A 14,438-nucleotide genomic window follows, 5' to 3' on the forward strand; every position below is an offset into this window, starting at 1 on the left:
TCATAGATATTACCCCCATGTCTTCAGTTTTTCCTAGGCATGTGAATTCAATTTATGGAAAAATATTACTGTATTCTGGTTTCTGCTACAAATCATAAATTACATTCTACAAGGGTAGAACTCCATTTGTCTTTTAGCTTACGTGATAGCCAGCTTCTCAGTATCTCATTTCAACACTTACAAAACTGGTCACTGTGGAGGATGCCCTATATGTGAAAACCAGTAAATCCCATAGGCTTCAAGCCATTGCCTAATTTCCTTTGTACTGAAATGAGAGGAGCTTTCAGTATGGTAAATATATCCATATCCTCTTTCCTGAACATTTTTATCACCAGTGTTCCACTATTGTTCTTTCACTGTCCTTGTCTGATCAGACAATTAGCTCCAGAACCCCATGAAAAGCCCAGTTTCTGGGTATATCAACTTTTAAGCAAAATAAACCTTAAGATATACTGCTTCATATTCTATCTTCCAAGAGGATTGTCTTTTTCACTTTAGTGCCACTTCTGTGTGGATCTTCAATGGCCTCCGCAGTTCAACTTTAATTTACTGCCAGTATAACATGTAGTGCCATTGTTAACTCATTTAAAATTGCCTTATGCTCAGTAAACTCTTCAAAGTAAAATTTCTTTGAATTCAAGGTGCTGGTTGAAGGAAGAGCAGCAGAGTGACCAGCACAGGGACTTTGTGAGTGAGCCCAAAGGACCCAGGAACTCCACTGTGATTCTTCTATTAGGGCTTGCCAGGGGCAACATAAAGCATTCTCATCTGCCAACAACCCTCAGATTCCCATTGGATCTGCTGAGTTGTGAGTGTTGCGTGCCCTACTTTTGCTTTTCAGCATGGATCAAATGGAGAGTCTTTTTTTTCTGTGCACTTCACTCACAATTCTTAAGTCAGAGCATGAGGTTTCAATGTAGTGTATGGCACAAGGCCTAATGCTTCCTTGTGAGGAAAAAGAGATGCAAGATATAGCAACTTATGGTCACTCACATTTCAGTGAAGACCCTAACTTGTACCTGACAATAAGACCCTTAGGGGCTACCTAACCTCAGCCCCATGTGTGTCAACTGTCTTCTGACATTGAATGTTGTCATGGAAAAGTTTGAGATCTAAGATTTTCCTCCATATGGGTGACTTACTTTACAGTGCCAATGCCCACATTGTTCTTCCTTTATTCTTGAAGTTCACTTATTTTTATGCTGTATTTCTTGATGTTAATCATTGCATATCAATTTTTATTGAGTCTTTTTTAATATGAATAAAACATTTTATTCAGACACATATACAAATGTTCTACATTTGAACATTTATTTGTTTCTCCTCTCTTTATTTTCATTTCTTTTTAAAGTTGATATTTTCACTATTTATCATCTCCTCTCTTTCTAATGATTTTTATTTGATTCCAAAACACATTATCATATATTTGTTCTGCATGATTTTTCTAACTCTTTGCTGTCCTTAACTGTGTTTTCATTTGTGTTTATTTTCATTGCTCCTCATGATGTATATTGTTTTATGTCAATCATTTCAATGTATACTCCTCGTCATCTCTTAAGGCATCCTTCAAAACTCATTTTGGATGGTTCCTTCATTTAGGATACCTTCTCTGACCTCTTTGTCACTCACCTTAAGACTAGGTTGGTTAGGTGGTGTATTAGTCAGGGTTCCTTAGGGAAACTGAACCAACAAGAGATATCTGTAAATATGAGATTTGATAAAAGTATCTCACACAACAGGGATGCACGAGTCCATATTCCACAGGGCAGGCGGCACATTGACAACTGTGATGAAGGTTTTCCAGGAATTCTCCAGGAGAGGCTGGCTGGCTGAAGTAGAGATGAAAGTTCTTCCTTCTGACTGCTGTCATCACCTCTCCATTAAAAGTTTTCAACTGATCAGATTAAATCCACCTGATTAGATTTTCTCATTGTGGAAGACACCCACCTTAGTTGATCATAGATGTCATCAGCCATAGATGCAATAAACAAGACTGATGATTAAGATCCCCAAAATGTCCTCATATAATAGGCCAGTGCTTGCTTGGCTACACAACTGGGCACCATCATCTGGCCAAGTTTATGCATGACCCTAACCATCACAGGTGGTTCTTATGTTTATTTCTTGTGAATACTTCTACCATTGCCGGGTTTTATTATCTGTTTCTGTTTGACCTCTACACTATATTGCTACCTACTGAAAGGCAAGAGATGTCTTTTACTCATCTTTACATCACTAGTTATGATGCCAAGTATTTGAATGCTAGTTTGAAAGAATAAATAAATCAATATAAATAACTTGCATCTAGTGCATCCCAAAGTGACAGAACTGTGCAAATTTAAAGAATCACAAGCCCTACATGAACTAACACTTGATGCAAGTCTCAACTTGTCCCTTAGGCTTAGCATTAGATGGGAGGGTGTTAGACTTCTTGAGAGTATGACAAGATTAATGACCATAATGAATTTTTTAATGTGAAGCTTCTAATAAGACTTAAATAGAATAATGGAATATTATGGTTGAAAGTAACTTAAATATCATTGAGTCCTTGCTCCCTCCCTGTAAATGTCCTGATATTTAACAGAAGAGGCAACAGTCCTAGAAAATTTAAGAGGCTTGAACAAGATTATCCAACTGGTAACTGGTTAAATCACCATTAAGAGCTAGGTCTGTCATGATCTTTTCACACCATTCACTGCTTTTGCTCTCTGGACACTGTTAAGCTTTGAAACTCTTTTCCATTCCTTTTTGCAACCCTTTCCCACAGCAAGGCAGATTATAAAGTGCTGTGCTTTTATAATTCTTATAAATGCTAGTTATTTTATAAATAAAGGTAAAAGAGTTTAATCAAACCATCAGCAATTAAAATGGAGTAGCATTTGGACAAGTATATATTTTTTAAAAAATAGAAGTGACATTTTGATGGCTAATGCTTTAAGAGAGATTCTAATACCTACCAGAGCACTTACCTACCATAGTATATGCTTAAAAATACATATTGAGTATTCAAAAGCAGCATCCTTAAAATGGTTGATAACATTTTGAAATTAGATTCCTTTAACTTCAGCCAATTTATTGTAAATGTCTTCATTCAGAGATGGAAACAGATCCAAAGGGCCATTTGACATTTAGCGTCTTTCTTTGTGCTTTCCTTATAAGTGTCTTATTCTGGCATCTCTTCAGTTTTGTAAGTAGTGCACTGTATTAGTTAGTGAGGTGCTGAAATGTGATATACCGGAAATGGAACAGCTTTTACAAAGGGGGATTAAGTTGCAGTCTACAGTTCTAAGGCCATGAAAATGTCCAAATTAAGGCACCAACAAGAAGTTACTTTCACTCAAGAAAAGCCTATGAAGTTCAGGGTTTCTCTGGCAGTTCATGACGATGTCTGCTAGCTTTCTCTTCTAGCTTCTTGTTTCACAAAGTTTCCCCTGGGGCATTTTCCTTCTTCATCCCCAAAGGTCTTTGGCTGTGTGGACTCAGTTCTGGTTTCTCTAAAGCTTTTTCCAAAATGGTTCCCTCTTAAAGGGCTCCAGTTAGCAGCCCCACCTTGAATGGGTGGAGACACATCTCCATGGAAACCATTTAATCAAAAGTTATCACACAATTGAGTGGGTTACATCTCCATGGAAACAATGAAAAAAAAACTCCCACCCAGCAATATTGAATGAGGATTAAAGTACTTGACTTTTCTGGGGTGCACAACAGATTCAAACTGACACATGCACTAAAACTTTTCTTCTATTATTTGCATTATAAAGAAAGTCTCTCCATATGGTAAGGTATAAATGATAAATTGTTTAGAAATGAATATGACTTTGGTGCTTCTAATTTGTTTACAACCTTGTATCTCTTTCCATAGTTGAATTGTTAGTCTGACAATTTCCTTCAGTGAAACAGTATTATCACAGTTGTGCAGGTTAACAAGATCAATTCAGTAGAAACCATAATGAATATCAAAAGCATATCGTAGATTTAGTCTATGACCCATGACACCACATCTTATTTGTCTGCCTGTTGAAACTAGCTAATTGCAAGCAACATATGACTGTATTTAAAAATCCTAATAGTTTTTGGAGCAACTTTTACAAGTTAAGTTCTATGACAACTGTGAAATAATGTGCATAATAACTATATTAAGAAAGCGTTAGGTCCCAAGCAATAAAAATTATATTCATAAATACTGATAAGTGCAAATGGCCATGGTAAAATTCCTAATGAAACAGCTGGAGCCGTGAGCTCGTATATTGTAACTTACGACCAACAGGTGGCAGCAGTTCCCAGGCCGTTCTCTCTGGAGAGGCTGTAAAATCATACAACAAATTCAGCTGTTATGTTTTATTCTTCACTAGGGTTGTTTATAACACAATGTATTTAAACTGATTGATAGGTGCCTCTGTTATTTGCTTTAGAAACAAAATTACTTATTCAATTGTGTTTAGATTATATGTATAATGTACATTTATTTATTATACTGTGCTGAAATAAAAGTACGTCAATAACTGATTTGCTCTTTGTTGAAGGAGGTTGGGAAGTAATGATGCATTGAGTACATTAACTCTTCTAACTCTTCATCCCTGGGGATATTTTAAAGAAATGACTTTAGTCATTTCTTGCAGATTTCTTTTTGACTACAACATAGGACTGGATTCTGGTAGTTTTTTAAAAAATAAGGCAAATCACAACTATAACCATCTGTAAAATTCAGAATAAAATGTACTGACAATATCATGTTTCATAGTTCAGTAGTGTGCTGTCCTGTACTAAAGAGTGTGACTGACTTCTCGTTGTACCCTTGAAAATGTCTGACTATATAATAATTGACTAGTTGGTTTTGTTCTAATGTATCTTTCATTGCAAGGACGCATTAACACAATTAAAACAAACCAATCAATATATTAAAGAGAAAAGCTATAAAGCAAATCAGGGTCATTTGAAGATGTATTCTAACTAATTAGCCATCTAAGAGCATTATTGCTCCAATTTCAATCCAATGTTTCACAGCCAACTAATGGTAACAGCAGCCCTCTGATACCTGCGTCAGTCCATGATTTGTTAGACTGTTGTGTCTTTTAAGCCAAAAGTTATGGGTCCGTATCACTGGTTCTCAATTGAAGTCGGTGTAGTACTCCAGGGAACATTTGTCAACATCTAAAGACATTTAGGTTGTCACAACTGGGTGATGCTACTGACTTCTAGTAGGAAGAGGCCAGAGTTGTTGCTATCATTCTACAGTACACAGGACAGCCTCCTACAGCAAAGAATTATCAGACCCCAAATGTAAATAACAGCAATGTTGCAAAACCCTGGTCCACACTAGAAGTCAGCTAGAGCAAAGTCTATTACATCGAAATCTTAGGCATACATACCCAGAAAGGCCATCAAATTGTTATCTGGGTGCATAAACTAAATAGTGAACCTATGATTACAGCAGGCTCTTTTAGACACAACATCTGTCTTTTGATGCATCAAGAGATACAGTATAAAAAGCTTTCTTTTCCTGAAAGTTATGAACGAATGTAAAGTACTCTAGTTCAGGAGCCCCAAGATGCAAGTTTTTGTCTTTAACTTTCTACAAGAAATCCCTTTAGGGAATCTCCTTGACTTCCCAGCAAAATTGAAAAAACCCAGACTATCAAACTTATATTAGCTATACAAATTTTGTGCTGAATAGAGGCACTGAAATATCACCATGCTTATAGCTGCTTTTTGAATTCTTGATGTGTACATTAAAGACACAATGCAAAGCAACGATCCCTTCCACATCCATCTTGCTTCAACACATTTATACAAAATCTAGTCTTCCCTCTTAGCAATTAAAGGAATTTACGGAAGTTCCATGGAGTTGCTTTTGCTTTCTTCATCTTATTTGCCTTTGAACAATCTGTGCATGTGGATGTGTGTGTGTGAGTGTTTGTATATGTTCCATATGGAGAGTTTCCAAATATTGGAGTCTTTCCAGGTTCTAGAAAGCTTTAGCAAAATGTATGTTGTTGTAAGGTTTATGACTGTTAGTTAAAAACCTGTATAGACTCTTAAAAGGGACCATTTAGAATAATGGGTAATATTATAAATGTAACAATTTATATATAGTATAAGTGAATATGTAGTTGTAATAATTATAAGTGTAATAACAAATGTAAATATTTGAATTTTAAACCATTACTTGGGTTCTTGAGTAGTTTATAATGTGCCATCTAATAAGTACATGTCCCATTCATTTGAATTATCTTCATAAAAGGAAAAGAAAAAATAATACAACAAGAAGTAGGACATTATGCTGATACAATAAACAACTTTAATGATCCAAATCTCAGTATATCTGGGAAAATTGTTGTGTCACCGAGCTCCTTAGATTTCCAGCAACTGCAAATGCTGAAACTCAACTTCTCCAGAATGTGAAGGCTTGACTTCCTGTGTTTTATCATGAAAGGTAATGTCTCTGACTTTGTCGATCAAGGTTTGTGCTTTGGTTAAACAGATAAGCATTTTTCAATTTTCTGTCCAGGGCTTACTTGCTTCATAAGGGCTATGTTATACAAAGAAAAAAATGAGATTAGAAATGCTACTTTGGCCAAATGGCACTTTCACATATTTTAGGATACTACAAAAGAAAAAAGAAAGGAAATGCAGACAATATCTGTGATGCTCTTGAATTTAAATTCACTGCACCAGTAGAAAGTGTGGGGTATAAATTGTTAATAGCAGCTGGTTAAAAATCTTGGAAGAACGATTTGGATAGCATATAAAATAATTCTAAGGAGATATTGATCTTCAGATGGTTGTTGTTTTTTTCTCCACATGCTCTATAATAGAAAACAGTTCTTTATTCTGTTTAAAGCTTTTTCTTGCATTAAAAATATATTTGAGATTTTCCAATATCAATGAGACATCAATAAATGAGCACATACAGTCTATCAGTATAACACATAATCAATAAATTAAGGATATAATATTAATTTTTCCAAACCTTTGTCATTTGCATTCTCTCATTTGATCTTTACCTGTGAAATAGGTACTAACAAGCCCATTTTAAGAGTTTGACAAACTGAGACCCAGAGTGATAAAGGAACTTGCTTAAATTGTTTAGAAGAGTTGAGGGGGAATACACAGAGATGAGAGCTTCAGGCATTTTCGGAGTGAGAGAAGAGGGCCAGGAATTCAGAGGACAGATGTGCAATTACTTAAATTTTAGCTATGCTAACTATTAGACTATTAGACTCTAATGTAATTGTTAGAGTCAGATTCAGACCTAAGCTTTCTGATTTAAAGTACAGTGATCTTTTTACTCCATTACTTCCAAATCTATATACTTGAGAATACACTGAAACTTTTGCTCTATTTATAAGAAGTAGGGAAAATAGCTGTTTAAAGCTTCTTATAATAAATCTGTATAAAGGACATATATATATATAGCCTCAGGATATATACCTGAGGCCATATTTATCCTATCAGATTGAATCTGAGACAACTTAATTTTTCCCATATATATATATATTTTTTTTTGCCATTTTGTGAATAGACAGCATTGCTTAGTTGGCCATATTGGATTTCAAGTTCATTTAGTTATGGCTCTGTAGTGAACATTTGCTATGTGTGAGGTCTATTCTTGGAGCTGAGGATGAAGCAGTCAATGTGGCAGAAAATGATCCTGCCCTCATATCTAATGAAACCATCAGAATGACTGAACCCGTAGTGTGCCCTACCACTTTTGATTGCAGGGGTCCCAGTTATAATGACCAAAAACCTTAATGAATGCTAATGTTAATTAGAAATAATAAAATAAAATAGGATTCTTAAATAATCTTGTTTTAAAAGACTCTAATTACAGGCAGGAGCAGTGTATTATTAATATTTGCTACTCGGCCATGAGCTACTTTAAAATTTTTATATTTAATATTTAATGTTCCTATTTTAACGTTACTATACTCTTCTCATGAATGAATATGTTGATGGCTTTTAGTAAAGTTGCCATAGTTATTATGGTTATCAAAGTAATTCTTTTTCCAAATAGAATTATGTTACTTGGACATAAAAGTTTAGAAACTTGTTAGTGCAACTCTCTAACACCCAGAATTCTAAAGAACAGACAAACCTGAATAATTCAAAATACTATTTTATAAATGAGATTTCTCAAGTACTTTCCAATCTATTTTGTGTAGCACTGATTTGTAAATAACCTTAGACATCAAAATTCAGATATTTGAGGCGAGTTCCATGTTTTACCATTCCAAGCTTTAAGCCACTATTGATTTTATTGTTTACAAGTAAGTTGAACATGACCCAGATGGTCAAAAACTTCAAGGCATCAACAGAATTCTTTTCAAACCTATTGTCTTAGTTTAACTAAAAGTTGCAGTACAGATACTCAGCTCTGTTTTAAGCGCGATATGAAAGATTACCCCTGGTCATCCATGAGAAGATGATGGTGAGGAAATCAGCTCTGCTGTAGAATGCATTACCAAGGTGGGAAGAAAAGAGAATATAGCTGCCAAGTGCTGATGAAAGAAAAAGAAAAACAAGTTCATATATATATATATATACATATATATATATATATATATATATATCTCTTTTTGTTTTTTAGGTTGCATGATATCTGGGAATCAAACCTGGGTCTCCCACATGGAAGGCAAGCATTCTACCACTGAACCACCTGTGTACACCACAATATATTTTTAAAAACCCATTGATAGTTACATATTTTCTCAGTGAAGCATATCTTTTTTTTTGTTTTGTTCATATATATACCCCTCAGGTTGAATGTTGCTGCCATAAAATAAACCACTGTATTTGCAGAGATTAAACTTAAAGTCCCAAGTATGGTTTCTGAAGGTTCATCAGCCTTGTGGATCTCCTGTTGAATGCTACTGCTACTTTGGGTGGGCCCAGTGGACTGGTCCCACTACAGCTCACCACCTGTAAACACATTGTTTGCTTATCTGTCTTACTGAAAAGAAACCAAAATTCTCCCAGTTTTAGAATAGAGCTGTAAGATAGATCTTGTCAGAGGTAGGCAAAGGGAAAGGAGACATTTGGGACATAGGACTGCGAGTTCCATCTCCCTGTCACCATGTAAACAATTTCCTTCCATTTCATCATTTGGAGCAACCTACTTCAATTGGCCCCACTTGTTTTCCTCTTCAAGGGTACCCTTGAGGTTTTTGGAAAATTTTCACCCGTATGAAACATCTTGTCTGGGGGATGAGATGGGGTAGGGGATGGGCTGAGAGTCTATTTACTGATGTACCAATTCCTATAAATCTCTGGGGATCACCTATACCTTTCCCCATTGATTATCAAAGTTGGTTTGTGGTTAACAAATAATGACAGGATACACACAAGAGTATTTCAGTGTGCCATCATGTGCTGATTAGATATGAATGGAGCCATTTATATGACTTTTTAATGAAAGTGCACATGAAAACTTCCTGGAAGAGCAGAAAAGGATGACTTAAATGTATTTCTAAAGTGTGTCATTTGTCAAAAAACCACTTTCCATGACCTCTGTCATTGCAAATTATCTACATTTTGAAGAAGAATATAAACAATTATGATTCATAATTAACATACCAAGGTATAAGTTTTCTAACTCTAAAGTTTTATACTAAAAGTTCCTCCTTCCATTTGAAAGAGTTTTTCTTCAAAGTTGCCTTTTGGGAAAATCGAAGGGAATTTCGGAAGTATTATTACCTGTACTGATAATAAAAATTTTCAGAGATTAATCTATTAGAAGAGAGAATTTTTTTATACAATGGTTTTTAATAAATGTTTAACTTTTATAACGTATACTTATAGGAGAAAACCAACTGAAGAAATGACTTCTAATCATATTTAATATCTAAATATTATATATCTAAAATTATTCAGGGAAATCATAGGAAGAGACTAAAACTTCATATTTTGTAAATAATTTTCCGCTGTAAATTTAAATAAATGGCTATTAATTTAAGAAAAGATAAAAATGAAGTAGGAGGTAAAAATATAAGAAATTTTTATAATAAGAAGAATTTTCCCACATTGTTCTGACATGAAGAAAGCCAAACTTTCCTGCAGTAAAGTGAATAAAAAAGGAACAAAAGAGGTGTCTGCACAGTAATAACATACACAGGGTTAAACAGTTCTTTTTGAAAGAAATGTAGAACTAAAATATTCCTAAAGGTCACATGCCATCTCTTCAGCCCATTTAAGGCTTCTGAAATGCCACTCTGAAGTAAAATAACTACCTCTCCAGAAGAGTCATTCCATTAGAGAGCCAACTAACATCAGTGCAGAGATAAATGGAAGAACAGAAAATTGATTTTACACTTGTGCTGTAAGTGTGGTCAAATGTTATAGGCCAGCACATCAAATAGGATTCCAAAGAATGGCTGTACCTGAAAAATAACAACATAAGAGGATGTTGTTAAAAACAGCTTAATAATAGGTCTGATATGCTCAGTGTATAGTAAAATATTTATTTTCTCTTTCTATTTGTTATATCATACATTCATATATCTTTTCTTTTACTAATAAATTTATAATCTCAGTGTTCCTGCAACTGATACCTTTTGTGCCAAATCAAGCTATCGCATGGACTCAGAGGCATGCAGCAAACCATCTGTCTTTTTGTTTCATTTAAAACGAATAGATGGTACATAATAAGGATATTTTAATTACATTTTATTTAAATGATATCAAGCCTATGTGCAAATATTATCAATGTAAAATTTAAAAAAAGCTATTTATCTAAACTATGGAAGTTTATTAGACCCACTGGAAGCAGAAAATGAATGTTCACCTTTCAACTTTCTGTGGTTCCTTTGCCTTCTCTGTGCCACTTAAGTTTCTGTAATGCTCAATTGGGACCCACCATTTCTTTTCAGATGTTTTAGACCCCTGTGTAGTTGAATAGAATCAGGTATGATGAATGTGATACAGCGTATTCTTTTATCACTGCACTAAAAAGTCTCGAGGGTGAGTCGAAAGCCTGGCAATGACATTTTTAAAAGCCCTGGTGTGCTTTTGGCAACTTAACAAGAAAGTCATAGCTAATATTTTTTTCCTCTTATAGACATTTAGAGCAGTTCATGAGCAAGATAGCCTCTTTCCGCATATTGCTGAGAAAATGATCAATTCCAGGGTAGATTGAAGGGGAAATGAATGTCCAAAAAGGTAAGGAGAGATGATTTGGAAACTTTAGTTCTTATGTTATGGTGGTTCTACACAGTAGCTTTGAAATCCACTCCATCTCTTCCTTATGCTTTTATTTACTCTGTCTTCCCTTTGTCTACAGACTTAGACACACACCACTCCCTATCACCCCAGTTTATTTCTTTTTATTCTTGCTTGGAAAAAAGAGATTTTGAGCCATACCATACTATCCACCCATTATCTTAGCGTATGGGCAGCTCCATGGAATTTAACTTTGTGCTCAAAGAAAATCAATCCCTTTGCCACAACTTCAAGTGTGTCTTTGATAGGGATTGAGATAGTGTCTGGATGTTCTTGTTAGGAATCACAATCTAAATGCATTTCCTTCACCTTGATCTTTGAAATCAAATTAAGAGTCTACCTTATTTCCTTGGTTAAGAGAACTGCAATGATTTTAAACAGTTAACATAAAAATAGAATGCCCTTGAGTGTAGATGCTTTTGATCATAATGGTAGGATTGTGGTACTCGGTAAATACTTAAGGTCTTACCTTTCATTAAAATTTAGGCTCCTTGGTTAGATTAGTCACTTGAGGAATCAAATTCTATAAAATTACGTGAAGAAAACTGATTCCACACCAAGTCTGATCTGTTTCTGATGCCATTTAACAATGTTAGATAATTTTTGTTTTGTTTTGTTTTCCTTTGTAACTTTAACTATCTAGGCATATATTTCTGAAATTTTTAGGTTGGTGTAATTTTTTATTTCCTTTGCAGAATGAAATGCCTTTTCCAAATACAAAAATATCTAGGTAACAATTTGTGATTTTTCGTGTATCTTTGTATTGGACCTTCTATGCTATTTTTGAATCCAAAGGAAAGATGAGCAGAGAGATAATTCACTTCAATTTTAATTACTTGTATTCATGACTTCAAAACTTAAAAACTAGAGTGAAATAGCACATTATTTTTGTAATGAGAGCAACAAATGAGCATGTATTTATTAATCATCTGCTTTAGTTGCTTCAATTTGCTAAAGCTGTTGGAATACAATATACCAAAGATGGGCTGGTTTTTACAATGGGGATTTATTAGGTTACAAATACAATATACCTGCATTGTCTTCACATGGCATGGTATAACTGATAAGATGGTTTTGTTTTTCATTCTAAAGAACTATGATCATAAGATACAAAGAAGCTAAGCAGCGTGATAGCTTTTTAAAAACTATAGGGAAATAGCACATTTTTTTTGTAGTGAGAGCAACAAATCACCATGTATTTATTAATCATCCACTTTAGTTGCTTCAATTTGCTAAAGCTGTTGGAATACAATATATCAGAAATGGGCTGGCTTTTACACAATGAGGATTCATTAAGTTACAAATTTACAGTTCTAAGGCCATGAAAATGTCCAAATTAAGGCATCAACACAATGATACCTTCTCTAAAGAAAGGCCACCAGCACCTGGGGTACCTCTGTCACATAGGAAGGCACCTGGCCGGCATCTGCTGGTCCTTCGCTCCCAGGTTTCCTTGCTTTCATCTTCTAGCTTCTCTCCGCTCCTCTGGGGGCTTTTTCTCTTCAAACTAGCACAGTAGTCAAGGCATTTTATTATATTTGGAGCCAAAATCATAAGAAGTGGTCTCTACCTTCTAGGAATTTAGAATTTATTTTTGGCCGGGGGTAGGCAGTTACATAATGATATAGTGTTATATTTGTTTAGCGACTGGTCATTTAAATATATATATATCCTCTTATTGGATGTCACAAAAACTCTAAGAGATTAAAAAATCTGCCCTTATTTTCCATGATCAAATCAGAAAATTGAGGTGCAGGTAGACCCTTGAAGTTTAAATACTGGCCTAATCAGCATATGATAGGTACCTTCCTTGTTTAGTTACTCTCTAAACTGCCACATTAACAACTATGACATGTCTCAAGTCCTGAGTAAATGCGGAATAACAATATACATTAATACCTTCAGACCTTATTTATAGGGAAGACCATATATGTTAACCTGAGTGGAAAATGGGTGGCCATTGGCTAGCTATAGCCTAGAGACAGATTGTTTGTCTCACACAATGTTGACTCTTGAAACATTTCTTAAAATTAGAAACTGATTGTTTTAGTTTGCTAATGCTGACATAATGCAATATATCAGAAATGGGTTGGCTTATTTATTCGATTACAAGTTTATAGTTCTAAGGTGCATTGGTTTGCTAAAGCTGGTGGAATACAATAAATAAGGAATGGAATGGCTTTTAAAAGGGAGTTTATTAAGTTGCAAGTTTTCAGTTCGAACGCCAGAGAAATGTCCAAACATAGGCATCCAGAGAAAGATGCCTTAACTCCAAAGAAAGGGCCAATGATGTTCCAGGTTTCTCTGTCAGCTGGGATGGCACATGACAAAGTCTGATAGCTTTCTCTCCTGGCTTCTCCTTTTAAAATGGCTTTCCCTGGGGTGTTTTCCTTCTGCATCTCCAAAGGTCTTTGGCTGTGTGGGTTTTGAAGCTTTTTCTAAAATGGTCCCCTCTTAAAGGACTCCAGTAAGCAACCCCACCTTGAATGGGTAGAGACTCAATCCATGGAAACCACCTAATCAAAAGATCTCAGCCACAGTTGATGGATCAAACCTTCATGGAAACAGTTTAATAAAAAAGATCCCACCAAGCAATGTTGAAATAGGATTAAAGGACATGTTTTTCTGGGGTACACAAGTTTCAAACAGGCACATTTCACTCTCTGGACTCCCCAAATAATTGCTCTTTCCATATGCAAAATACATTCATTCATTACAACATCACAAAGCCATTCTAGTAACAATACAAATAGCATACAAATTCAGAAACAGTATAAAATCTCATCAAAGTCAGCTATAGGCATAGTCAGTCCTAAGGCAAAATTCTCCTCTGGGTTTTGACCCATGAAACTCAGAAGAAGTTATTTGCTGCCAACAAACAAAAGAGGAACAGTCATAGGATACATATTCCCGTTTTGATAGGGTGATATTGGAAGGAAACCAGGGATCTAATGTCTCAAACAGTTCTTGAAACCAGGAGGGCAAACTTCACTAGATTCAAAGTCTGAGAGGCACTTACCCTTGGGACTGTAGAAAGCAGCAGTCCCACTCTTTCCAAGGGCCTCTGCAGCATCCCTGTTCTCTTCAAATATTAGGGTGAGAGTTGCAACACTGAGGTACATTGAGGGGACCATCCTTCTCTCAGCTCCACCCTCTCCAAACTTTGGGAGAGCACCTAGGATCTTTGCCATCTCCAGTACACATGCTCAACACTTCTAGAACAA

General features: G+C 35.3%; 1 long non-coding RNA gene across 2 annotated transcripts in view; it reads left to right on the forward strand.

Annotated features, from left to right (window-relative positions):
* The first annotated feature begins 3,687 nt into the window (after positions 1 to 3,687).
* The window catches only part of LOC143686061 (uncharacterized), an 86,081-nt gene continuing 75,330 nt past the window's right edge, over positions 3,688 to 14,438 (forward strand). For both annotated transcript variants that reach the window (XR_013176871.1, XR_013176874.1), the window contains exons 1-3: positions 3,688 to 3,777; positions 6,242 to 6,433; positions 11,054 to 11,154. This is a non-coding gene — a long non-coding RNA (uncharacterized LOC143686061). The remainder of the gene's footprint in view (positions 3,778 to 6,241; positions 6,434 to 11,053; positions 11,155 to 14,438) is intronic.

This window comes from Tamandua tetradactyla, chromosome 1 (assembly GCF_023851605.1).
Source record: "Tamandua tetradactyla isolate mTamTet1 chromosome 1, mTamTet1.pri, whole genome shotgun sequence".
NCBI classification, from domain to species: domain Eukaryota; kingdom Metazoa; phylum Chordata; class Mammalia; order Pilosa; family Myrmecophagidae; genus Tamandua; species Tamandua tetradactyla.